The sequence below is a fragment of the Thunnus albacares genome, chromosome 18 (genome assembly GCF_914725855.1).
Source record: "Thunnus albacares chromosome 18, fThuAlb1.1, whole genome shotgun sequence".
In the NCBI taxonomy this organism is placed as follows: domain Eukaryota; kingdom Metazoa; phylum Chordata; class Actinopteri; order Scombriformes; family Scombridae; genus Thunnus; species Thunnus albacares.
In genome coordinates this window covers 21,356,006-21,380,667 of record NC_058123.1, presented here as the reverse complement: position 1 = coordinate 21,380,667, position 24,662 = coordinate 21,356,006, and the positions used below count along the sequence as shown (strand labels likewise).

General features: G+C 38.2%; 1 long non-coding RNA gene across 7 annotated transcripts in view; it reads left to right on the top strand.

The window, feature by feature from the left end:
• The window catches only part of LOC122968478, a 99,908-nt gene that overhangs the window by 37,765 nt on the left and 37,481 nt on the right, over nucleotides 1-24,662 (top strand). For 6 of the 7 annotated variants that reach the window (XR_006398835.1, XR_006398832.1, XR_006398830.1 and 3 more), the window contains exon 2: nucleotides 6,744-6,872. The exons of the other annotated variant lie outside the window; for it this stretch is intronic. This is a non-coding gene — a long non-coding RNA (uncharacterized LOC122968478). The remainder of the gene's footprint in view (nucleotides 1-6,743; nucleotides 6,873-24,662) is intronic. 7 annotated transcript variants of the gene reach the window in all.

Here is a 24,662-nt window from a genome sequence, read left to right as displayed (position 1 = left end):
ACCATGTAAGTGAAATAATAAGTAGTTACATGAATAAGTGAACAAATAACTGGAAACAATGAACAATACACAGAGTGAGGGGAGAAACCATTCACAACCAAAGCAGTTGCTAAATATAAAAGTGTGAAATATACAAAATAGGGATAGATGGTAGAGAAGAGAATAATAATTTCCATCAGCATCTTTACCAGTGACAAACCATGGCTCTGGGCACTGGGCCTTCAATAGGACCACATGTGGCAGTAAAATAATCAAGTATAGCAGTAAAAATAATAACCAGAGCCCTGTCACATGGAAGTTCGGCATATTAAAGGTTTCCTTGCCCTAACTGGCTTCACAGCACACAAAGGTCATTCCAGAAAACCAGTCACACAAAGAGGGATATCATGTAAGCAACTAGGCCTATATTATTTTGAGAAAATAAAAGAAACAAGCACATCATATTGACTTATTTCATATATTTGTTTAGCTGGAATGAAAGTAAAATACCTAGAATACTGATTAGCAACTAAAGATGGCTCCAATGCTAATCCAATGTTTTTGTGTTTGTTTAAGCTTAGACATACTTGAATTTCAATGTAGATTTAATATCTCTCTGCCAGAAATAAAGGCGTCAGTTCAAGTTAAATGTAGATATCAGATGTCTCATGCTGACCAGCCAACAGCTCCTGAGGTGAAACGGGAAAAGGCACAAGCTCTTCTTAAGCTGTGCTCAGCCATTTTTCACTTGGCTTAATTAAGCCATTTATTGCCATTTCATGTCCATGGCAATTAAACTAGAGATGTAAATTGTAGGTTTGCAGTATACTTCTTACAACATGCATAGAAAACTGTGATTATCAAATGATAAAAATGATTAAATGAATGTGTTTATTTCTCACTGAAATGTGCCTTGACTGCAGACTAGTTACAGGAAAATGAATGATAGATGTATCTGTGCCTGAACACTGCAATACCCAACATAAATTCAAATCAGTTACAGTTTTAACTACACAAATGCCCACATATTGACAATGCTCACAATGAGACCAGTTAACAACCAGCAATTTGTGCTCATGAAGCAATCAACAATGACTTTCTGCTTCCTTATGGCAAGTGAAGCCATCATGGAAAGTTTGGAGTTAGCATATATTTTCAGAAACATCTTCAACCAAACATACTGCAGTGTTCTTGTCAATTTTTTGCCCAGAATAAGGCAACAAGTAAAGTCATGTTTCTCATTCAGCAGATAAATGGAACTGGGAGTTACTGGGTTAGTGAGTCACCGTTCCTTGTTGTTCTGTTGTCTCGTTTTCCCTTGCCCACTCATTGACTACTTGAGTATTCGTGAATGCCTCTGAAGATGTCGGGATATTGTCCCGCCCACAACTCAACAGAGTATGATTGGTTAAGACAACTGTCAAAATCAAATTAAGTTTATAATGATGACCTAGAAATTATTATTATTATTTCAGTGAATAAAAATAAGAAGAAATAATAAAGTATTCACTGAATACCTTGAAGGCCCAGATGGTTCTCCTCTGGTCTTTACACTTTCTTTTGTCATGAAAAATTACGCAGTGCAAACTGTACTATAACCAACATAAATTTATGCTGACCACAACCACAGTTCTCTCTGAAACTCACCATCTTTTTGAGCCTAAAAAGGGTGAGTATCTAAAACTAAAGAGATGGGTTGAGTATCACTTCAGTTTTACTGCCACTAATTGAGTGCTATTAAACCAAATCACCCTTCAAACAAGCGCAAAATGTGTGTATACAGTACTTAAACAGACACACCGCTGTGATAATTGCCTACATCGAACGACACTCAGGAGAGAGAACAATAACTTATCAGGAGGTCTTTGACTTACCCTGATCTGTACTAAAAAGCGCTTGTAATATTCCCATAAAATTCTTATACTGCCTGTGTTTTCCCCAGGTATCCACCTCCAAAGAGAAATCATGACAAGATGCTGCTAATATTTAATAGTTTCTTTATTTATTTTTCCTAAAAAAATAGACTTGAAGTACAAAGAAAATGGAACGGTGAGTAAAATGACTTCATATGTCATCTGCAACATGAAACATAGCTAACTTCATCCAACATATGGGTGACAAAATGTCAAATAAGAGTATGTTAAAGGCTCATATTCATGTATTTCTACCTGTGTCTTCCTCAACATCTGTGAAACACTCTTTTGTTTGTGTTTCACAACTCCAACTGCTTTACTTTGAGTGTTTCATAATCTGTGTTGTATGAATTTAGATTTTACACGAGACAAAACAACACTGAGTGTTGCAGACACTTAAAAGAAAAGAGGCACAGAGAGAATTGACAACATTCGTACGCCCACTGCCATAAGCACTTATCAAACAGAGCAAACAGAGTGACACCGGCACAAAGGCTGACACGGGTGAATTAACCTTTTGTTTCAGAGGAGACTGAGGAAATGGCAGATTTTAAGAGATGGTGTCTTGACTGCAGCCGCTATTGTCAAAACATTCAACTTCTACCGCAGACCTATTCCACTGAATCTGACCTCTTCGTTCACACACACCAGAGCAACAAATCTGCACTTTAAATTCACAGCATGGACTGTTGAAGATAGAGCTCCCATACTCTCCTCTCAAAACAAACTCGTCTGAAAAGTCAAGCACACAATGTAAATAGCGTTACTTACTGAGTCCTTAGTAGTTCTAAAGCCTCTTGATTTTGTCCTCTAACACATCACACTCTAATGTAAGGGCAAAAGAAAGTATTTGAAAAGCTGCACTGATGTAAACAAGTCGTAATTAGCTCAATATTGAAGCAGCCGTTTGGTTCCTCTTCAAACATTGTAGCTGATTAAGAACCATATTTTCTAATGATAAAAAAAGGGAAATGCAGGCATCCAACATAGAGTTTGAAAATGTTTGAAAACGGGAGGATAACTTGTGTGTCCTTGTTTCAAACAATAAGTTGACAAAAAAGACTGTTGTGGTCCACAGCTGCACCATTTCCCAGTCAGTTTCTATTGAAAGATAAACTCCATATAGATGCTACCCTGGACAAAAATATATTTATGTAACAATATTTCTGGCAGTTAGTTCTTGTAAAGCTTTAATAATTTATTTGCGGTAATATATACACTAAAATGCAGACTATTGTGTGCAAGTAGTTTTCTTTGCTTAGTTGTCATTCAGTTGTCATCACATGAAGAATTGAAGGCATTTCAGTATTTAACAATGTTTTCCTTTTGAATATTTTATTAGAAGCAATTTGAAACACTTATATTTTAGTCCCATTATTCTATGTACAATTTGAAGCTAAGGCCTGTGTATTATTCTCCGCCACCCTGCCAGGGAACAGCACTATGAGCAGACGGGCAGGAGAAACGTTCTCTGATGCTAATCTCTTGACGGGTGGTGTTGCTGCTGCTCCTTCCATGTTTGCTTTTGCTAACAAGCAGAGCAGCCTCTCCCTATTCCTCTGTCGGTTTTGCATTCATCGGAGGATCCGCCTTCTGTTCCTCTCTGTCTGTGTTCTGCCTCTCCCTCCCATTACTGCTACCCACTGAAGCCATTCGTTCACTGTATACACCAACATGAACTCATCTACCGGTCATTGCCGTATATGCTTCTGTCCACCTCACTGGGTATATACTGTACTGTAGGTGAATGCCATACAGCAGTAAGATTCATCAGTAGCAATACTGCTAAATTAGTCAGTTTCTTACCACAACAGATAATTGACAACAATTTTGATAAGCAATTAAGCTATTTATTAAGCAAAGACACCATTTTCTATGATTTCTTTTTGACTGTTGGCTGGAGAAAAAAAACAATTGTGAGGATTTGTGATAGACATTTTTTCACTGTTTTCAAGCATTCTATATTTAATTAAAATATGCAGTTGGAAGATTAATCAATCATGAAAACTGTCACTACACGCAGCCATTGTAACAAGGAATGTGCAAAACACAATCCTCAGTATACCATTTAATTGGGTATAAAACAACTCCACATTTTTAAGGTAATTTACATCCTTATTAACTATTGTAAACACACTTAAGTGGAGGCGGAATACACGACATCTAACATCCTAACATCCACAGCAGAGCAGGTGGAGGAAACGTGGTGTAGAAGGTTAAAAAGGAGAGTAGTAGGAAGAAAGATGAGCTTCAGAACAGAAGCTGAAAGAGAGCGAGTGGGGAAGCAGACAAACGATAAGAGCCCAAGACAGAACAAGACAGAAAGACCGGGATTCTTCTTTGCTCATCAGTGAAGGTCAACAGCCTGCTGTCCCTACAGAAAGCAGCTCTCACTGCTGGTTGTCTCTGCACTTGTTTCTGAACAGGACGCCAGCTGAGGGCCTTTTTCTGTATTTGATGTCGCACGAATAAACAAAAAAACAAAACAAAACAATAAAAACTCCCCCCCAAAAAAACAGGTGGCTGAAATCAAGAGCTCCAACTTCTGAAAACAGTGTTGAAAGTGAGGTGAGTTTGTTGAAATCCCTATATGGGCATTTGTTAAATGTCAGTGCTACAGCCAAGCCTGTCGTTGTATATTTGTGTGTGAGAGAGTGTTTGTTTGTGACAACGGGAGATAAAGAGAAAGAGAGAATGCTACAGCAATCAGCAAACTGGGGAGAAATACTCTTGCTGCCACAATAATATAAGGCCTTTTATGATTTTTTGACATGTGAAACCACGCATAGATAATTTGCTTAAAAACACAGATAGTAGAATCTGAAAAAAAGATTCATTCAGATTAAAGAACAGATATGACAAGAAAGTTATTTTGAATTTGTTGTGCTGCTCTGCTGATTCTGCTTTTTGGATGTTGCTTCTAAAATGAATGTGAACTGTAACAGCACGTCTCCTGAGCTTCTGCAATTGGAAACTTCTGGGTTGAGTTTTCATCAGATGAAATTCGGTGATTGGATTTTGCTCTGGCTGATTCCAGATCATTACAACTTTGATTTTATTCTCATAGTTTTAGCCAACTTGTCTAATGGTTGCAAAAACAAAGTACTCACCAATAGTCACAGGGATATGAAACATGCCTGCAGCTATCAATATTAGTCATATTATCTGTGTTTTATTGTTCAATACAAAGAATTAAGAAAATCACGATGTTGAGCCATAGCATCAGCTTTAGGCTCCTTTTTTTTTTGCATTGTTGCCACATTTCCAAATCTCAGTGATGAACTTGGTTAGTACACCATCATTATTGCCGCTAGGAATTAAGACTGAAACTATGAAAATAATGAGACCCAAGATGCCGAGTTGGCTTTTATAAAACAAAAAGGCTGATTAGGTTTTGTTGTTTTGTTGTCCGGTTATGAATCATAAATATATTGATTTCTTGATTGTTCAAACAAAGACTCGCATTTGGCCATTCACACTACTTGATTATCCAAAAGTTTGTTTTGAGGAGTCGCTTAAACTCAGATCAATCTCTTAGGATTACTCAAGTCTTAATTGCTTTCCGTAACCTCATTTATAGAGCAGCCTGAACGTGCTGAGATTTCTGGCTTTCAAAGTCAGTTAATAGCCTTTGTTTTGATTTAGTATACTACATGTCTATTGATAAGCAATCTTCTGGTATCCACACTATTGTATCACTAACTGTTCAGTAATGGAAGGTGGTACTATGAACGGGAAACAACTTGAAACCAAGAGAATAATTTTACTTTATACTATTGCATAAAATAGTTCTGTGATTATCTCTTCATTAGTCATTTGTCTTTACTGTTCGGGTCATCTGCAGGGCAACATCCCACTAGAGGAAGGAGAGAGATAGATGGGTACTGTGGCAGAGACTCGTTTGAGAGGACATAACACAATTTCTGTTGATCACAAGTAAAAGTTGATAGATTTCACACATAATGTAGCACAACTGTAACAATTTTTTGCTTATGAACTTTTAACATGACAAAGAATATCGTTATAGTGACAGCATGTTGGTAACAAATTCACTAATACCAGAATCTAGAGAACCAGTTATTATATGGTGTCCTGCTACAGCACCACCATCACTGTGCAATCAATAGCATCTGACAACAATGGTAACTATGGTTACACAGTAGGAAGGGTGGGCTACTGACACATCAGTAAAGTACAAGAGTAGACACGTAATCAGTGATCTGTGCTGACAACCAGAATGAGTGCAGGTGGATTCATCAGGGTATAGATTGTTTCATCCTCTGATGAATCTCAGTGCATGTAGTGAGAGTGAACAGGGGGGGAATGATGAGTTGAGAGCAAATCTATTATGATGCTTGTAATTTAAAACCTGCACTTTTCAACCATAGCGCAGCTTTTTCAACAGAGAAGATGAGAATTTAATCCTATTTCTCTGACATTTCTAAGTCATCCAGGTTATCTAGAGGTACTTAGTCAAAGGAAACTGGACTTGTAGAAATAATGACACCTATAAGAAGGGTAAAACATCCTCAAAACAGCAAGTTCGCTTGCCCTTAGGCTAATAATTCCAGTGATAATAATACTGTTTTTTTAAAGCAATATAATGCAAGGACAACATCAGCCTTAGGGGTTCCATCGTTGATTACCATTGGAGAGCATTTAGTTTCTAATTATCCTTTAATTCTTGAATTCTATCATTGTTCTAGTGCAGTGATTTGGAGTCAGTTTTCACCAGACATACCACTTCAATGATTGAGACTATCTTTTACTTCCTTTTGGAAAATGTCCTCATGCAGAGTTTAAAACATGCAGAGTAAGACTCCATCCATTCAATTTTCCACCATTTACCAGGTTGCGGTGACAGCAGACTGAGCAAGGAAACCCTACCGATGTCCTACCAGCCGGACGTGCCCAGACACCCTGGAGATTTGTATCCGCAATCTCATTCGTTCAGTCATCACTCAAAGCTTGGGGCCAAAGGTAAGGGTTGGAACATAGACTGACTGGTAAATTGAGAGTTTAGCTTTCCTGCATTACCACTTACGCTGCCCTCAACCTCACGCTCCACCCTCACTCGTGAACAAGACCCCAAGATACTTGAACTCTTTCTCTTGGGGCAGCAACTCCCTCCCACCCCAGAGGGAGCAGTGTACCATTTTCCACCAGAGAACCATGGCCTCAGAAGAGAAAGACTGAGTTCAAGATTTATTATCATTAATGTTTTAACTGTGTGATCCACCTGATGTTCTTATATGAACTCTATATCAAACATCGTCTGTGTGAGAGCTGATGTAGCTCAGAAAGTTCAGACGGCTCAGCTGGTTTGCTAACAGATGTTTTGGTCTCAAATCCTGTCTGCATACTCACAGCTGGAGTGCAGGACTTTTGTCTCTCCCTTCTGGCAGTGAGAGTAAAGGGAGGCACTCAGCTGTGATTGCCTTAGTACAAAGACGTTACTAGGACAAGGGGAGGACATTTCTCTTTGTTTGATAACTTAATCAGCATGTCATTTTTGTGGTCAGCATATGTTTTTCAGTATATGAAAAACTCAAGAAAGAAAAACATCAGCCAGACATTTCTCCGTTCCTTGTTAAAGAGCGGCTGAGATTGATACTAAAATGAGAATTGCCGGTCCCCCTTAAAAGTCAATCCACCTTAAGTGAGCCTGGTCGAGTTAAGCTAACGTGTTGTTGCCAACTTCGGGGTTAACCCCCTTCGATAGATGAGTATTTTCTTTGTTTTGAGGAGATGCAGCATTTATCAACTGACATGCAGCCTGTACTGTACATTTACTGCCAGATTGACAACTAACTGCTAAACTTGTCCTCTGCTCCACTCGCGTCATGTTTCTGCCGCTCGCGCAACTACACACACACATTTACACACACATACAAGCACTGCCTTATTCCTTAACAGAGCTATGCTACTCTTGTACCTTTCACGTATATGTCCTTTGAAGAACGAAGAGAGGGAAGATGACTAAAAAAATCCACAATAACGTATGGTATAATTGTGCTCGCACAGTGTTTGAGTGAAAATCATTAGTAGCTCGTTGATATTAAAGATCGTCTGAAATTTTAGCAGCTGCGCTCATAATTTTGCAGCGGTGGTGTGCCGCATGAATATAGGGGAAACACTGTCATTGTAGCATGTATGATATTGTCTAGCGTACAATGCTGTGTGCCTAATAGAGCTGTCATAGTATTGATTTTTTCCTTACTGCACAAATTAGTGAAGCCGTTCAAACCATTCCGGTAACCTCTATAAAAAATTATTTAAACCTCAGATATTATAAAAGAAATGCTTCTTAAATATTTTATTGGCTCGAATATAAGGCTACCCTGATTTTAAGACAATCCCCTCCTTTTCCCAGACCTGTTTTTTTGGAAAAGTACTCTTTGAATATAACTTACGCCATGGTCAAATATTATCCAGTAGTTAGCGTTTATAATACTGCCTTTTTGTCTTTTTGAGCTCCTTATAATCTGTCACAGTGGAATTTGGCAGCTTGACATATTCCGCTTCTGCAGTAAAGATGTCGGAAGACACTTCGGACTCGTTATAAATTTATTTCCTCCGTGACAGAAAAACGCGTTACACAAGCCTTCAGAAACTCCTACAGGTTTACCTGGACTAACAAATCACTTTTAGTGCTGACTGACTCTAACACACTCACTATAAACAGACTTTAAGACACTCGCTAGCCTAGCAACATTAATGCTACAAACAACCTGTCGGAGTCAGTTTTACACTGGCACTCAAAAAGAACACCTGATGTTGTGAACACGTAATTGTCTAGAGGAGCATCTGTATTTTTGACAACAATAAAAATTATACCTTTGGAATTTCTAAATACCCTGGTATACCGCAATACCTTGCCCAGGCCTACTGACCACAGCAATTTACAGTAAATGAGGTCGTCTTGCAACAATGACTTTACTCAGAAAATGCTTCCAGTAACAGATGAAAAGAAAATATGCTATTGATTATGTACCTCTATCCATCCATGTATAAAACTGCAATTAACAACCAAACTACAGTGTTTTTGTTGCAAATTGTACTTCCTGATGAGATTGTTTTAGAGATCGTTCATCAAATTTTCACTTATTTTTTCAAATTAATTTTGATGTAATTCCTTTTCTTTTTTCCTTTAAATCCCCCCCAAAAATAGAATCACTACATATAGCCTAGTCTAGTATCTCGCTGAGAATATGCTGCTCTCATTGGTGAAGACTACTATAATTGTAGTGGCTTGAGCCGCTTTCAGTAGATGTCTGCAACTGAATTGAAGAGAAAATTACACTTCTGGTACATTTGTGTGTGCGTATTTTTTCATTCTGTTATTAAAAAGGGACGTGTATGTGTGTTTGAACTGTGTGTGTGTGTCTGTGACTGCAATCCTAAGGCATACGACTTTGCTTAAATGTGTCTTATCTTTGTGACCTGTCTCTGATCTATTTTGTGTGCGCATGTGTTAATTTTCACATGCTTGTGTGTGTGTGTGTGTGCCTGTCATTCTATATACCCATATGAACATGTGTTATATGGTCAGAGGATGGAAGTAGCTCACTTAACAAATGTGTGTGGGTCGCCTGTGCTCTGGGAGTTCTGTGTGTGGTGTGGTTTCAGACGGAAAGCAGCTCTCTCTTTTGCGCCTGTGTGTGTGTGTGTCTGAACGTGTCTGTGTGTGGTGTGGTCACAGGCTGAAAAGAGCCTCAGTTCACATGGGAACAAATGACAGGATGAAGTGAGCCTATCTGTAAAAAGATGAAGGAAACCAAACTAGTAAAAACACACGTAGGAATTAGAGCTGAAGCCTTGCCAGACCTCCCACAGAGATTTCACTGCAGCGTCAGATGGTCAGTTGATGGTCACCAGTTTTTACTCTGCGTCTCCTCAACAGTAATGAGCCACCACAGCAATTTGAATACCACCACTGCTTCAAAATATGTGACATAAAAGAAGTCATTGCAGACCAAATTTGGGACTGGTACCAAACAACACCGGGGAAATGTGGAACAAACAAAAACAACCAAATTACCCTCATTCACCACTGTTAGTGTCTAAATCATGAGCCAAGCAACAAACTCACCAAATAGTAGGGTTACTAAATCATTCTGACCAAATTCCTAGAGATTTGTATTGTCAAGAAAGGGTCTTGACAATAAAATGCAAACACTGTGCCAAAGACGAAGCTCATTATAACTGTCACACAATGGCACAGACACACTCACTTAGTATTTATCCCTCTCTAGCACTCTCTTTCTCTGTCTCATACACACAAACACATATACCATTTCATCCTGCTTCAGTAATGTAACTTTGGCGAGAAGAATTGAATAAATTACGACAAATCTGGAATTGACTTTCTTTCCTCCTCACAGAAACTGAGAGAGAAGAAAGACAATATTTTATCTCCAAAATTCCCATTTCCTCTTCAACTCTCCCTTCAACATATGGCACAGAGGAATGACACATCTTTGCTGTCCAATTAAAACCATGTATCTCCAAAATGCAAACTTTTGTGAAATAAGACAAACATCCTTGTTTTAAACTTCATACTGACCTTTTTTTTTTTAGAGATTCCATTCCTAAAATGTATAAGAACATTTTCTCAACCCATCTAAAATCAATGAATCATTCAGTTAATCTGAAAACTTAAAAATCATCAAATATGTAAATACACTGTTTTAAATTAACAGAGACACCGTACTACTGAAAAAAAAATGATGGGAGTGAGAACACAGACCACATATGATATGATATGCTGTAACCTATACACACTTGACCAATATACTTGACGAAATCACTTCACCATGTAGTATGTTAGATATTATTATAATAAAACACTATATGTAATGAACCATACACTCACCAGCCACTTCAACTACAACAGCTTAGCAGCAGTCAACAAAAACTGAACTGAACTCATAAAGGTAGAATTTATAGCAGAGCTGTTGTATTGGATTGCATCAGATTGCACAAGTGTTCCTAATAAAGTGGCCAGGGAGTGTATAATGGGCTTGTTATGTAATATGACAATTACACCAATGGGGCATTATTTTACAAAAAAATAAAACAAATCACTTCATTGACTTTATTGACTACTGTGTACCATTAGAGAGGCAGCTCAACCAAATCTTCCCGGTGGCGTCAAATTTTATTAGGTTAGAAGATACTCCCATTGAGACCTCTGGTGCCACCTCAATAAATTAAAGTTAATTTTCTTTATTCAATGCACACAGTCCTTTGCAGAGTTATTGGAAGCAAGACTTGCACTCAAGGTGCAATATGATCATTTTTCTCTCAACATCCCCCAGCATGAAAATCTGAAGGATTTCCACTCTATAAGAGAAAATAAAGTTTTAATCATAATTCAGCAATGGAGAGCTCGCACAGACTGGAGAGAGCACTATCTGGCTCCATTTGCAGTTCCCTGCAGTTAGAAGAAGTGGCGATCAGTGGCCAACACAGAAGCAGAGTAGTTTCCGTTGTCTGCTGCAGCTCAGGAGTGGTCTGGCTGACCTCACGTTGTTCTTTTTTATTCACCTATCTGCCTATTTCTATTATCATTGAGTTGACAGGTACATCATTACTCTGGGAGACATGGAGACACTGAAAATCACAAATGACCAAAACTGTAAACTACAATTCTTTACACATGGAAAACCTGCCCACATTTTTTGTGTATTTTTAGTCCTTTTTCCAGACTAGCACCTTTTAAATTGATTTTTTTATAGGTATTTGTATCAGAGAGTTTATCCTGATTGTATTTTAGGTCAGGAGCGTATAGCCACTATCGAGGAGACCAAAGTCATGTATGTATAGTTTTAGAAAATTTTGAGGTTTTAACGAAACCCAAAGGTGCAACCCCAAAAGTACAGTCATACACAAATTAGACATGATGGGTTTAATTGCTAATTCAAACATTTTTTAGACTCAGTATCTACTGTATTTGCTAACTCTTGCTTACTTACTCTTATTTAGAACAACTGCACTTTGGTTCAGAAATGATGCACCTTCCACATGAGAATGGATAAAAGAAGAATATGAATTGTCTTAACTGTCTTTGTTGCCATGTGTGAAGACAAGGTAGGTGTTGGCACAGGGTTAGCTGCATATGAAGGGAGGGTCTTCCACTCCTCTAAATTAGATCAGCCAGGCATATCCACATTCTTGTACAGATGGTCTTGGAGCTGCTCTGTTGGAGCAGTTGGGGGTTAAGTTTGTTGTCCAAGGGCACCTTCACAGTGAGCACTCAGGGAAGAAAAATCATAAGTATTTTCTTCCTTTTGAACAGATTTTTTTCCCAGTTGGTTTTTAGCTGGTAAACTTCTGGGCAAGAGGTCTGTGTACGCCTTAAGGCAGCTGCTTCATTACTTCTGTTCAGCGATCTGAACCATGTATGATCTCAATGACACATCATTTTCAAATGTAAAGCAGCAGGGCAGCACTGGAACTGAGGGGATTCAGCCCAAAGTCAGTAGATTCAGATTTAATCACTCTCCGAAGATGAACATTGTCCAAGATTGCTGCCTGCTATCTCTTAATCTGAATGCAGCTTTTGTTAGAGGCTTTTACCGTGTGTGACCTTGTTGTTGAGGGGAGGACTTGCTTAGAGAGGAGGCAAAATAATGACTCTTGAATCAGTAATTGTTCTGGCAAAGAGAAGTGTGGAAGAAGAGGGTGTAAGCTGATATGAAATGAAATATATGCAAGGGAATGAAGGTTAAATGTTTGTGTGTGTGGGGGTGGAGGGTGGGGGTTCCCTGTAGGCCGCATAGGCTCATAGGGTCATCAGGACATGCTAGAGCATTGATGGGTGTGGTGGAGTGGCGTGTATGTGGAGAGCATTAGAGTTAGAGAAAATGGAAAGGCAAAAGCCATCCGGGCTGCAGTACAAAAAAGAAGAAGATGATAAACGTGCCAGGGAGAAAGGTATGCAATTTTGAACAAAAGGAAAGGATGAAGAAAAACAATAACCGTTGCTAAGCAATTGCAGATATGGTCCTACAATCTAAACTAAAAAAATACTCATATTGGAGAAAAATGGACATGTAATGGTTTACGAAAAAGTGTAAATCTTCCCACCCCTAGGTCAAATACACTAAAATGCAAATGCTTAATAACTTAATAATTGCTAATCTACATTTAAGAAATGGAGATGATTCTAATATTGATAATACATGCTTTTGTTGGAGTCATTCCTATGTTCCCAGGATCCTATGTTCCCTAGATTTATATAGTACATAATGGAAACATGTTTCTGTTCACTAGCAGTGCTGTATGGCTCTCAATAGGCCAACACTTGTTTTCGAATCAAACTCTCATCCTTCACATCTGTCTTCTAACTGATATAAATAAACATGACATCATGATAAGTGAAGGCTGGAACATGTTTGTACTTAACATTTTGTTCCTTTTTTGACCGTTTACTTGATTTAATAGGCTACAGTCTTTCTTCACTTTGAGTAAACATTTCACTATTGTTAATGCTGATGTTCAAATACATTCATAATAATGAGATCATGCCTATCAGGTTATTATTTTCATTCTACCACAATGTTTTGTCCGGTATAATATTTTTTTTGTTTTGTTTTGGGTTTTTTTTTTTGTTTTTTTTTTGTTTTGTCTAGGGCACTGAATGTGCTAGGTCTGGCCCTGGTTAAATTATAGTCACTCCAGTGTGTGATTAGGGGTTACTGTCCAGTATATACTGGAGAAAGGGAAGAAACAGAACTGAAAGATAGATAGAGTGCTATGTCATCTACCTACAATCAAAATACTGTGTACTTTTGTACTGGGAAAGAAGGGTACAATAAAATCACTTTTTGTGCTCTCTTATGCCTTTTGGCTAAAACACAATGGTGAAAATATTTGTCTTATCACTTGTATTACAGGGTCTAACATAGGTTGTTTGCATACAGCATTGTAGCAAGCAGAGCCACTGAAATGCCTTGTTAAAAGGGCCTTCAGCAAGAGACAAAAAGCAAAACTATTTTGTCCAGTCTTTTCAGTTATTAAAAGAAAAATAGAAAAAAGACTCAAGCAAACTAAGAACATCATCTATTTCACAATTCCTGTGCAGCATCTAGAGAAAACACTGCAAAATGAGAAAACACAACCAAATACAGTTTGTTGATTTTTTTTGTTGTTGTTTGTTTTGTTTTGTTTTATTGTTGTTTTTTTTATTTTCTGGTTGCAGGACTAGTAATCAGCAAAAGGCTAAGGCTAGGTTAATTAAAAATATCTGCAAAAATATCATGCAGTCAGGATGTTAAAACTAAAAAACTTACATAATAAGCTTATTTTCCAACATCATTGATGGTAAGTTGACCTAAGTAACTTCATGAGCAATAAACCATGGAAAGAATTGGTGTGTCCGAGGAATATCCAGGCATGTTCATCACTTTTTAGAGTCCCCTGGAAACAGTATTGTAACCCATGAATCCAAAGTGCTTAACAAAACAAGAGAAAAACAAACAAAAAACGTTTGATCACAGCACAATAAAACATTAGCAATGATGCGAGTAAAGTCAACCCAAATTAAAATCCAAATTAAAAAGATAGGTCATTAATTTCCTTTTAAAAATTCCAGGGGAGTTTGATGTTCTAAGATCCATGGGGAGGCTGTTCCACAGTTTAGGACCATAAAAACAGAAAACAGCCTCACCAGATTTCTTGTTGAACACTTTAGGAATTTATAAAATAACAGCAGTGGAAGATCTGAGATTTCTTGTTGGGACATAAAATAAAAGGCAGTTGCTGATATATGAAGGTCATAGATTATATAAGACTTTGTAGACAAGCAAAATAAATTCTAAAAGATACAGGTATCCAGTGCTGTGATGCGAGCAGAGGGGTGATGTGATCTTTTTATGTATTGGTCAAAATCCTGGCTGCAGTGTTCTAAATTAACTGTAATTTTCATAGGGACTTTTTAGGGAGACCAGTAAAAAGAGAGTTGCAATAATCTAAGTGGCTTGTAAATAAAAGCACGTATCAGCATTTCAGCAACATTCTGAGTTGAAAATGGTCAAATTCTGGCAATGTTCCTCAGATGAAAAAGTGATGTTTTTGCAACCTTAACAAAATGGCTAATAAAATTAAGATCAGAGTCTAAAATCACTCCTAGGTCTGTAACATGTGTTTTAATTTGCTTGGACATGCTAGCAAACACTGACTTTAATTTCTGCCTTTCTGCTTTCGGACCTACAAGTATCATCTGTTGTCATACTAAAGGATGTCATAGGTGGAGGATCACCCACCAGTAGATCCCAAACAGTTGATTCATCTGTATTTATAATACTGGATCTAATGGTGCCAATTTTTTTTCTTTAAACCATGATGTAAATTTCACTTAAGAACCTGAAGCTTGATCATTTAAACTGAAAGCCAGAGATGGTTTCAAACGAGTGTCGATCGTGGAGAAGAGGACTTTGGGGTTTTCAAGAATGATTTTTGAGAAATGGGTTTGTCTTTTCTATTCTGGCAGCATCATTGTAAATTCTCATGTGAGACTTTAAGATGTCAAAGTGGACATTTAATTTACTTTTTCTCAACTGTCTCTTGGCCCTGCGACAGTTTCTTTTTAGCTGACAAATAGCAGCAGTTTTCCAAGGTAATTTGTAGGGCTGTAGTTTGCTGGTTGACTGGTCAATTAGTTGGTCGATATGCTCTCGTCCAACTAAATTCTCATTGGTCGAATAATGTCCATGATATTTTCATAAGGAGAAAAGTGCTACATCAATAGCTTTTCAGGAGTAATCCATTATTTCCTGCGGCGGGAGGGACAGACTAACAAATTACCTGTGAAAACGGGGGTGTATTCAAAACACCCTCGTTGTTTTCACATCTTTGAACTCGCCCAACCTAATGGAGACTGCTGGGTCTAACTGTACTCAATGTTTATCGACCGTACTGAACGTTTACTGAATCTGTGTTTCTCCATAATGATAACAACGAGAACCCCTGCCAGGCCAAAAAAAATATTTTTTAATATTTGATATCCGAATGAATGGATATTCATTCAGAAATTGACAGCGTTTGGGAGTCTCTGTGCAGCGCTGTTCCAGTATGTGAGTCAACCTCTGTCATTGCCTGGGAAACTATTGGTAGCGTGGCTCCGTTAAGGAGTATGTTTGCGTAGCGAGTGGGAAAGAGCGAGGGGCAGAGAAGTGACGGTGGATGCGAGCGGGGCAGAGGAAAAGGTTAGTAGTAAGTTGTCAGTACAGTACAGTCAGTTAATAAATACTAAAAAGTCACGTCTGTTGTTTCCCCAAATGCTGGAAAAGTAAAGGGGGTTAGCTCCAAAGTTAGCAACAATGGGGTAGCCTAACCTGAAGACACAAAACAGAGAAATACAGAACAGAGAAATGTGTGGCTGCCGAGTTTACTGTGCACTCTGTCCCGTTACATCCCCCCCACCCCCGCGCACGACTAATCGAGTAGTTGAAGATTATGTACGATTTTAGTCGACCAAGATTTTCTTTGGTTGACTACAGCCCTAGTAATTTGTGGGCTACCTGTCTTTTTTTAATTCTCGGAGGAGCAACAGTGTCATAGAAGACTTCAATTTATTATTAAAACCATGCACTAGATCATCAATTGAGCAAGCACTGGATGGAGGAAAAGTATTCATTATATCTAAAAGTCCAGTTGTAGCATTGTCATCAAGGATTTGCTTTACAACAACAGTCTCATGACACTGTTTTGATGCAGACATAGTAGCATTCAAAAATACAGAAATGATCAGAAACAGAAACATTGGTGATTTCTGAGATATCTATTTCAATTCTCCTTGAATGACCAAATCTAATGTATTCCTGTGATTGTAGGTGGCTCTCTTTCATATTGCACAAGACCAAAACAGGCCAGAACATCTAAAATTTCCATATCCTTTGAATCAGCAGTGTCATTGACATGAAAATGTCAAAATCGCCAAGTAAAATAATCCTGTCATAACTTGTAAGAACCATCAACATGAAATCAGAAAACTCAGATAAAAAGTTGGTGTTGTGCTTTGGGGATTGATAGATAGTCACAGCTAGTATAGACTGCTAAGCTTTAATAAGCAAAGCTAAGTATTCAAAGCTTAAAAAGTCTCCAAAACAACACTTGGAGCAAGTGAAGTTATTAGAAAAGATACTGGCATCTCCTCCTCCTTTTTTATCTTGTCTACATGAGCACAGGAAACTATAATTTAGAGGAGATGATTCTATTAATATGTGAGAGGCAGAGGAAAGCCAACATTCAGTAAAAAAAACAAAAAAAAACATGTTGAGAGATAAAATCATTAATAAAAAAACTCTTACTAGAGAGAGATCTTATATTCAAGGTTTTTCACAAGGTTCTCTGGATTCCTGTAATAATGATGCACATGTGTGGCGTTTGCCTTTTTGTTGCAATGGGAAATACCAACAGGAATTGGGGAAAGTGTTACATAAATTAACGGAATGAGGGGAAATAGATGAGGGAGTCATAATAGCAGGTCCATGCCTGTTAAACACACTAATTAAATTAGCGGAACTGATCTGGCAGGGGCTCAACCCTGGAGGACATTGAATACTGTGGGACCGTTCACCTGAGGAGAGTAAGAGGCTTGACCAGAAATGGGCAGGTGCATGTGAATGGCTAGGGAGCGGTGGAGCATGTGAATGCTGTAAACAGTAAGATATGTTTTGCCATTAGCATGTGAAAACTGGCTCTATTTGTGTGAAGGCCATCTCTCCAGTAAAGCTGTCTACGCTCCCAAAACAAGTTAAAATTGTCGATGAAAGCCACATTGTAATCGCTGCAAGCCGATGACAGCTAGGTGTGTAGGCTCAGCAGGTGACTGAAGCGACCCCCTCGACCAAGAGTCGGGAATGGTCCAGAGATGTAAGCGTGGCAGTTCTGTGTCTCCAGGACCTTCAAAAAAATGGATGAAGTCCAGTTTAAGCACTTCCGACTTCATTTGGGATCACATTTGCTCCCGCATGGATTACAGTCAGCTCTAATTTTGGATGGTCCTGTATAACCCCTGGAATTCTGCTGGCTATTTCCTGTACCCTCTGTAACACATAGCCTCAGTCACTCAAGTGTACAATACACGACCAAGATAAGTAACACTAGACCACTGCCAGGAACTGAGTTGTCCTCAGAGGTCTCCGCCACTCCAAAATGAACCAGTGATTAAAACCGGTAAAAACACTGTATAAAAAAGTTTCTTGTTAAAAATCAGTCAATGCTGTTCCCCTGCCCCTGCCGCAAATGTTTGCTCAGCTTGTATCTCTGAACACTTAAAATCTAGATGTCCAATGACTAAGATACAGTTAAAAACAACTGAGGTCGAACAAATGAAAAAATATGGTTTAAAACGGGATCAAAGGTCAGTTTACGGGAGCGTTTCTGGCAGGCAATCACAACATTGACACATTTGCAGTCCTCTTACAAGATCTCCTACAAATTCTACAAAACAATTTGCAACCGTGTGCCGTGTCTCACATCAGTTTCAACTTGTATTCACACCAAAACTAAAACCAACATTTGTATTCCCTTTATTAATCTTTCCCTTTCCAGCACAAACAAAGTGTTGATTATGTGGTTACTTAATGCCCTGCAGGCTCAGCCACAAACAGAGCAATAAACAGAAACAACCCTACGAACAAGCCTCTTGATGCAAACAGTCATCTAGCCATTATTACACATTATTTGTATTGATGTGTGACTTGCAGCATTTCTGTGTATGGTTGTATTTGCAGCATATTTCTATAGTTGGATGTGCTTTCTCAAATTCCAGTGTGTTTCTTTATTAGTGCAACTTGTTATCTTAAGTTGTGGTCTACCTATCCAAAAGATAGTTTTATGAAGTGTTACAAGAGTAAATTAAAATACACCATCAAGTCAAACATGATGTGAAAAGTGAAGTGAAAAGTTGAGCTCATGTGTGGGATCCACTCCATCGTATGCTTGAAAGAAAATCCCACAGGTCAACGTCTGATTAAATTTTATTGCTTAAGATTAAGAATGTGTTTGAGAGATTTAGAGGGAACAGCATTATGAAGGAATGTAATAGAGAAGAGGTAAAGTTAGCTCAAGAGTATCTCTCGAATAACTAGATGAGAGGTGAAATAGGTTACCTTATTGTTATCCACTTTTGTTTTGGAGACAAATTTTATAACAAAACCCCAAGGCTAGATCAGCTCAGAAGAGAAGGCTGCACTTGTTGTTCACCATTGATGGTGTTCAAAGACTTTCAAGGGGTCCAAATTTATTCAATTCAGTTAAGCTTTTTTATATAATTTTAGAGGAATATTGAGTTATACAATATAAGCAATTCACTTCAGGTTAGCCTCTGTTAGCACCACAGCAGTCATATCGTTATTCCTTCTCTGCATGAGAAGGAATACATGGTGACAAAAGTTTGGGGGAGTAATGGAGATTTGAACTATCTTCCAAAACTTTCTTTTTAAACTAGCTATACACTGTGACATCTTGAAAAGGGTCGCAACATGCAATGATACGTTTATCAGGTAACACCAACTCTGTACCAGTGTTAGTTTTACAAATTCCTCCTGCAGGGTTTCAAAGTTAATTGAAGGGCCACATCTTCTTTAAAACCTTTATTGAAAACTGAAAAAAAAGCTGTTACGCTGTTAATTTGGACCATTTGACACTTACAGGTTCCTCTGACGATAGGAGAATCATTTCACACCATGAATAATTTAGCCATAATAGACTTAGTGTGATGAATAATTTCTTCACATGTCCATAGTTAAAGTCTGTTAAATCATTTTCTACACAGTTCATCAGCCCTTTGTGTGTCTGTGTTTGTGTGTCTTGATCATCCAGGATCAGCAGTGGTTAAAGGTTTGTTGATAAGATGGAAATGTTTTGATGCTTGTAGCATTGATAAAAAGGTTTTTTAACTGGCTTTAATGAAGAGTCAAACAGGTTTTCTATTTAGTCTTCTCGCTCTTTCTGTTACTTCTTCACCTCATGCCACCCTCCTTTTTTAACTGTCCCTTCATCAATCACTTACTATATACACATCTTTCTTATCAGGTGCTGAGTCCAAGGCTTTGTGGTGATTTCTGCTCCCTAAGGACTTACAACACTGTATATGCTCGATATTCTTTTTTCACTCCTGAGTCCTTGGAAAATGGAAATTACAATTTTTCTACAACCTTAACAAAGTAGTATTGGTTGCCTAACCTTAACCCAACCTCAACCACAGTGGTAGCAGGTGGGAAAATGCTTCTAAGAATCATGTTTCTTTTCTTTTTTCTTATCTTTTTTGGGAAAGCATTTACTAATTTTGACACATTTCTTTCCACATGCACCTACTCTTGACAGCCGTCTAGAGTGGCAGGTCATCGTTGTAATTTGTGGTCAGTAAGTTAAAGGTGGATTATGCTTGAAAAGAACTTGTTGGTATGTTCCCACACTTGAAAGCAGTGTGAGAAGCCAGTGAGATGAGAGAGAGAGGAGATGTGATAATCGTTTAAATATGGGGATAATGGCGTGCATTTGCAGGCAGTCTCTTCTGGAAGGCATTCATAGTGTTTCACTTCATTGTTATACAGATCAAACGTACCAGGAATAGGTGTGTAAATAATGATGAAAAGAGAGCAGAAAGGTTCAAACCCTGCTGACTATGTCACCTCTGCACAGCTGGCTGTGAATGTCAGATCGTCGGTTTTGGAAAGTTACAGAAATAGTGGGATGAAGCCTCACCAGCTCGGACATCAGAAAGGTGTGGGGGGAAGGAGTTTCTGAAGTTGTTTGACCATGAGACAGTCACTTCTGATGAAGCATACTTGCAGGTTTAAAGTTGTGTTGACAGGGACTAATGGTCAATAATCAGCCTGATTCATTGGTCTGATATTTTACTTTTACCAGTCTCTCTAAATACTTTGTCGAGACTCCTTTGTCAAGCTACATAATATTTCTGAAGACACATTAATGCTTGTTGTTTGTTTTCGCGTTTGGATCACATTCAATAACATTATTCTTACTCTTTTAACTGCACTCTATTCGATTTTTTTCCCCCTTGCCCTGCTGCTCTTTCTGTTTCTATTTCCCTTCCTCTCTTTCCTTGCGTCCCCTTCTGCCTGAGCCATAATTTATCAATTACAAAGCAACAAACCTCTGCCAATTGTATCATTATTGTTTATATTCTGACTACAGATTGAGGCAGGGTGACTGAGAGAAACAGTTCCTGTAAATGTGCATAATACTCCCAAATCTGCAAAAAATGTTGGCTGAAGATCAGACCAAGATATTAATTGGGCATATGGTGAGGAACTGCCACCTTGCACCGCTCCGTCACACACTCAGCAGACAGCTGGACGCTGGGTGGCTGATGTGCACTCTTGCCCACATATGGACATGCAGATGTGACTCTACTGTGTGACATGACATTACCGCATGCTGCCACTGTGTCACGTTTTCTATTTAAAGTCCAGATAAAACGGCACTTCGAGAGCGTCTGACGTCCGTATCGTGACGTAAGTGGGCGTGTCATAATGAATCTCTGTGATTTGTGAATTTTGATATAAGAATACAAAATCCAATCATGTTTATGTTTTCTGGCTTATATTGTAAATAGGTACAAATTATGATCAGGGATGTGATCTAAAAGGGTTAAAAATGCATTTTTCATTTCATTTCGACTTTAAGATAAATATACAGGTCATTTTTACTATTGTAATCAGATAATTGCAGCTAGATTCAGCTTCTTTATGAGGTTTCTTAAAACTCAAGCCCCTCATTTGTAGCTAACTGACTCCTCATAGGATTTGAACAGCTGTTATTGTGTGGGTACAGAGAGAAAAAAAAGGGTAAAGAAATATAAGGATTTTGGATACATACATTAAAACAGACAGGGGATCTAAAATAAAGTGTGTTTCTTCCCTAAAGAAATGAAATTTCACAAAGTGAAAGGAGAAGCGAGGGACTCTCCCACCCCTCCCCTACCCCCCAGAATGTCATGCATCACAGTAAATCCCATGTTGCCTGGCAGGTTGTGTTTTGGCTCTCTTGAAATGTCTGCATATCATTCTTTGTGTTTGGAAATACCACATTATCATGAGCATAATGGCAGCAAGGCAAGAAAAAAAAACAAAAGTATTTTCAAGACACCCTGCAGATACTGAGAGAAAGTGAGTGCTGTGTTAAAGTATGGCAGCCACATATATAACTTGTACTTAACTATACTGTGGAAAGCACAGCGCAGTACATTTTAAGATTGTCTTGGAATGACTGAATAAGAATTATTTTATCTTACCATTTCAATTTAATCTCCATCACTCCAGTAGTTATAATGTAGCCCTTTTTTTAAATGCTGGAGATAGACATCTTTCACTGCAATTACTTAAGTAATAACTCACACATTGTACATGCACTTTCAATTAATATAGAGTCAATTCCTTTTCCCTAAATTAAGTAGTGACGATTAATCTCATTAAATTACCATGGTTACCCAAGAACTGACATTATAGGACGATGCAGAAAAAGTTGAAATATGATTAAACTCTGTTTAAAGATTGCCAGGTTTTTTAAGGCATTAAGATGTAAAAGATAAGTGTGTAATGTATCTTTTTGATACATGAGAAAGTCACTGACTCTCTGATCTTTTTATTCCAACAAATCACATCCAATAAAGGAGAAAAAAATACATTTTATCTTATTTTACATTGAGTTAGGACTCAACTCCAGAAGTCTTATCATCTTATCATCCCAGAACTGCCTGGCCTCAACAAACGTGTGCTTCTTGGCTAAGTGTATGAAAGATGGTATTAATTACATGTCAATATAGACACCTGTGCCCACATGCCTCTCATATTTACTGAACAGTTGAAACATGCAAAGGAATTCATAGTTGAGCAGCAGAGATTGATTTTTTGGCAAAGACTTCAAAAAAAACACTCAATTCATTATTTTATTTGATAATGAAGAAGGATTTCTGAGCAAACACAAGAAGAAGGAAACAGGTGGACCACAACAGGAGACGGTCTTTGGCAGGGGAGACATTCCTGGCTGAAGTTTTAAGAGAAATGGTTGTGGAGCTGACCACACACACACACACACACACACACATACACACACACACAAATACAAACACATGTAGCTGTCTCTGAAGGGCTGCTTGTATTCAGAGCTGTCCGGAAAGAGACTAAAATGCAAATGAGTCATATAAGTGATAAATTACTTCAATTAAGAAAAGCAAATACATTTTAACAAGTAAATATCAAATGAACATATGCTCAGATATGAAGGAACAGAAAAGAAGTGTTTTGTGGGTAGTTGCCAAGCTACCCGCTACTGTGCATAAATCTGGTTTGTAATTGATATTCAGAGAAAGGAGATTTCGAGTTGAAAGGAAGAGACAACAGAAAGGAGAGGAGTAATGTTTAGAGGAGGGAGGAGTGTGAATGGAATGATGGCGTGATGGCAGAAGAGTGACACTTGAATATAGCACAGTTAGGAGAACACACACTGCGGTGCTATTTTGCCGCATGCCAGTCACACACACACACACATACACACACTCACATAAATGCACACACAAATATTTCCTGCGACACACACACACACACAAAGTCATTTAGTTCTACAAGCAAGGCCTCATGCAACAATGTGCTTTTTTTTTTATTTGAACTTTTTTGCATTCCTATTATATTGAAGTCAGTCAGACATAGTCAGCAGTGACAGTACAGATCGGGGAGGACAGAGGGGATGTGACATGGAATATATTCACGCAAGGTTTGAGCTAAAATGATGCAAGTTCATTGTAAGTGCCAATCCAGCATTCACTTCTCTTACAGAATATGAATTGATCAAAATAGAAAAGAAAAAAAAAAATAGAGATGATCCACCTATTTGTAAGTCTCTGCTTTTTTTTGTAAGTGTTTTAGATCAAATAGTTCAAACCTTATTTCATAATTCTGACAAATTCCTGTATTTTCTCTCTAGCAAATTGCTGCAAAACATGCTGAAGCTAAGGGGTGAAAAGTGAGGCGTAGTTTTAAAATGCAGGGAGAACATGTAGCAGAAAGAAAACATGATTTTTTTTCTAATGAAAATGCATTTGATTTTCAGCTTGTAGGTGGTTATGGCCAGGAAGGCACTTTGTGTCTTATCGTGTGTCTTCAGTCATTAGGCCCTGCTGCCAGGATGCAATTCACTATTTGAGCACTTGCACTACACAGAGTAACAAAGCCACCAGGTCCAACCGCTGAATAAAATCTCCCTTTTTTCTTTTTTTTTTTTTGCTGAACTTGTTGTGAGAGCTGTAAATATTCATGGATATGTCACAATGGGGATGTTGGATTGCTGTGCGGCTGACTGTGCTGAGACTGTGAATATGGCTGTGCATGTTAAACTAGTACAACTGAGTCAAAAGTGCAATACCAAACGCACCTCGTATAGCTTAACTAATATCATGTTATCCTCTGTGGCCGTACTGCAACTCTCTTAGAAGGCCCTTTAGCATATTTGCCCCCAGTGCTGGACATCATAGTTTTGTAATCAAGGTTACCACTGGCACAGTTTGCAAAGTACATAGATGTTAAGTTAATATCAAAATAATAATGTGCAGACCAGAGGTAGCTGCCCTGATTATCGTAATTAACTGTAATTGAACAGGCGGTGGCTGTTTGACATCTAGTCACAACATCATGTTGTAACTTAAAATATGTCTTTTAACCAATTTTAGAAGAAATGTTAACTGAATCTTATCCTGTCATAGATCATATTCAGGATATATTACGTCCAGGTTACTGATCA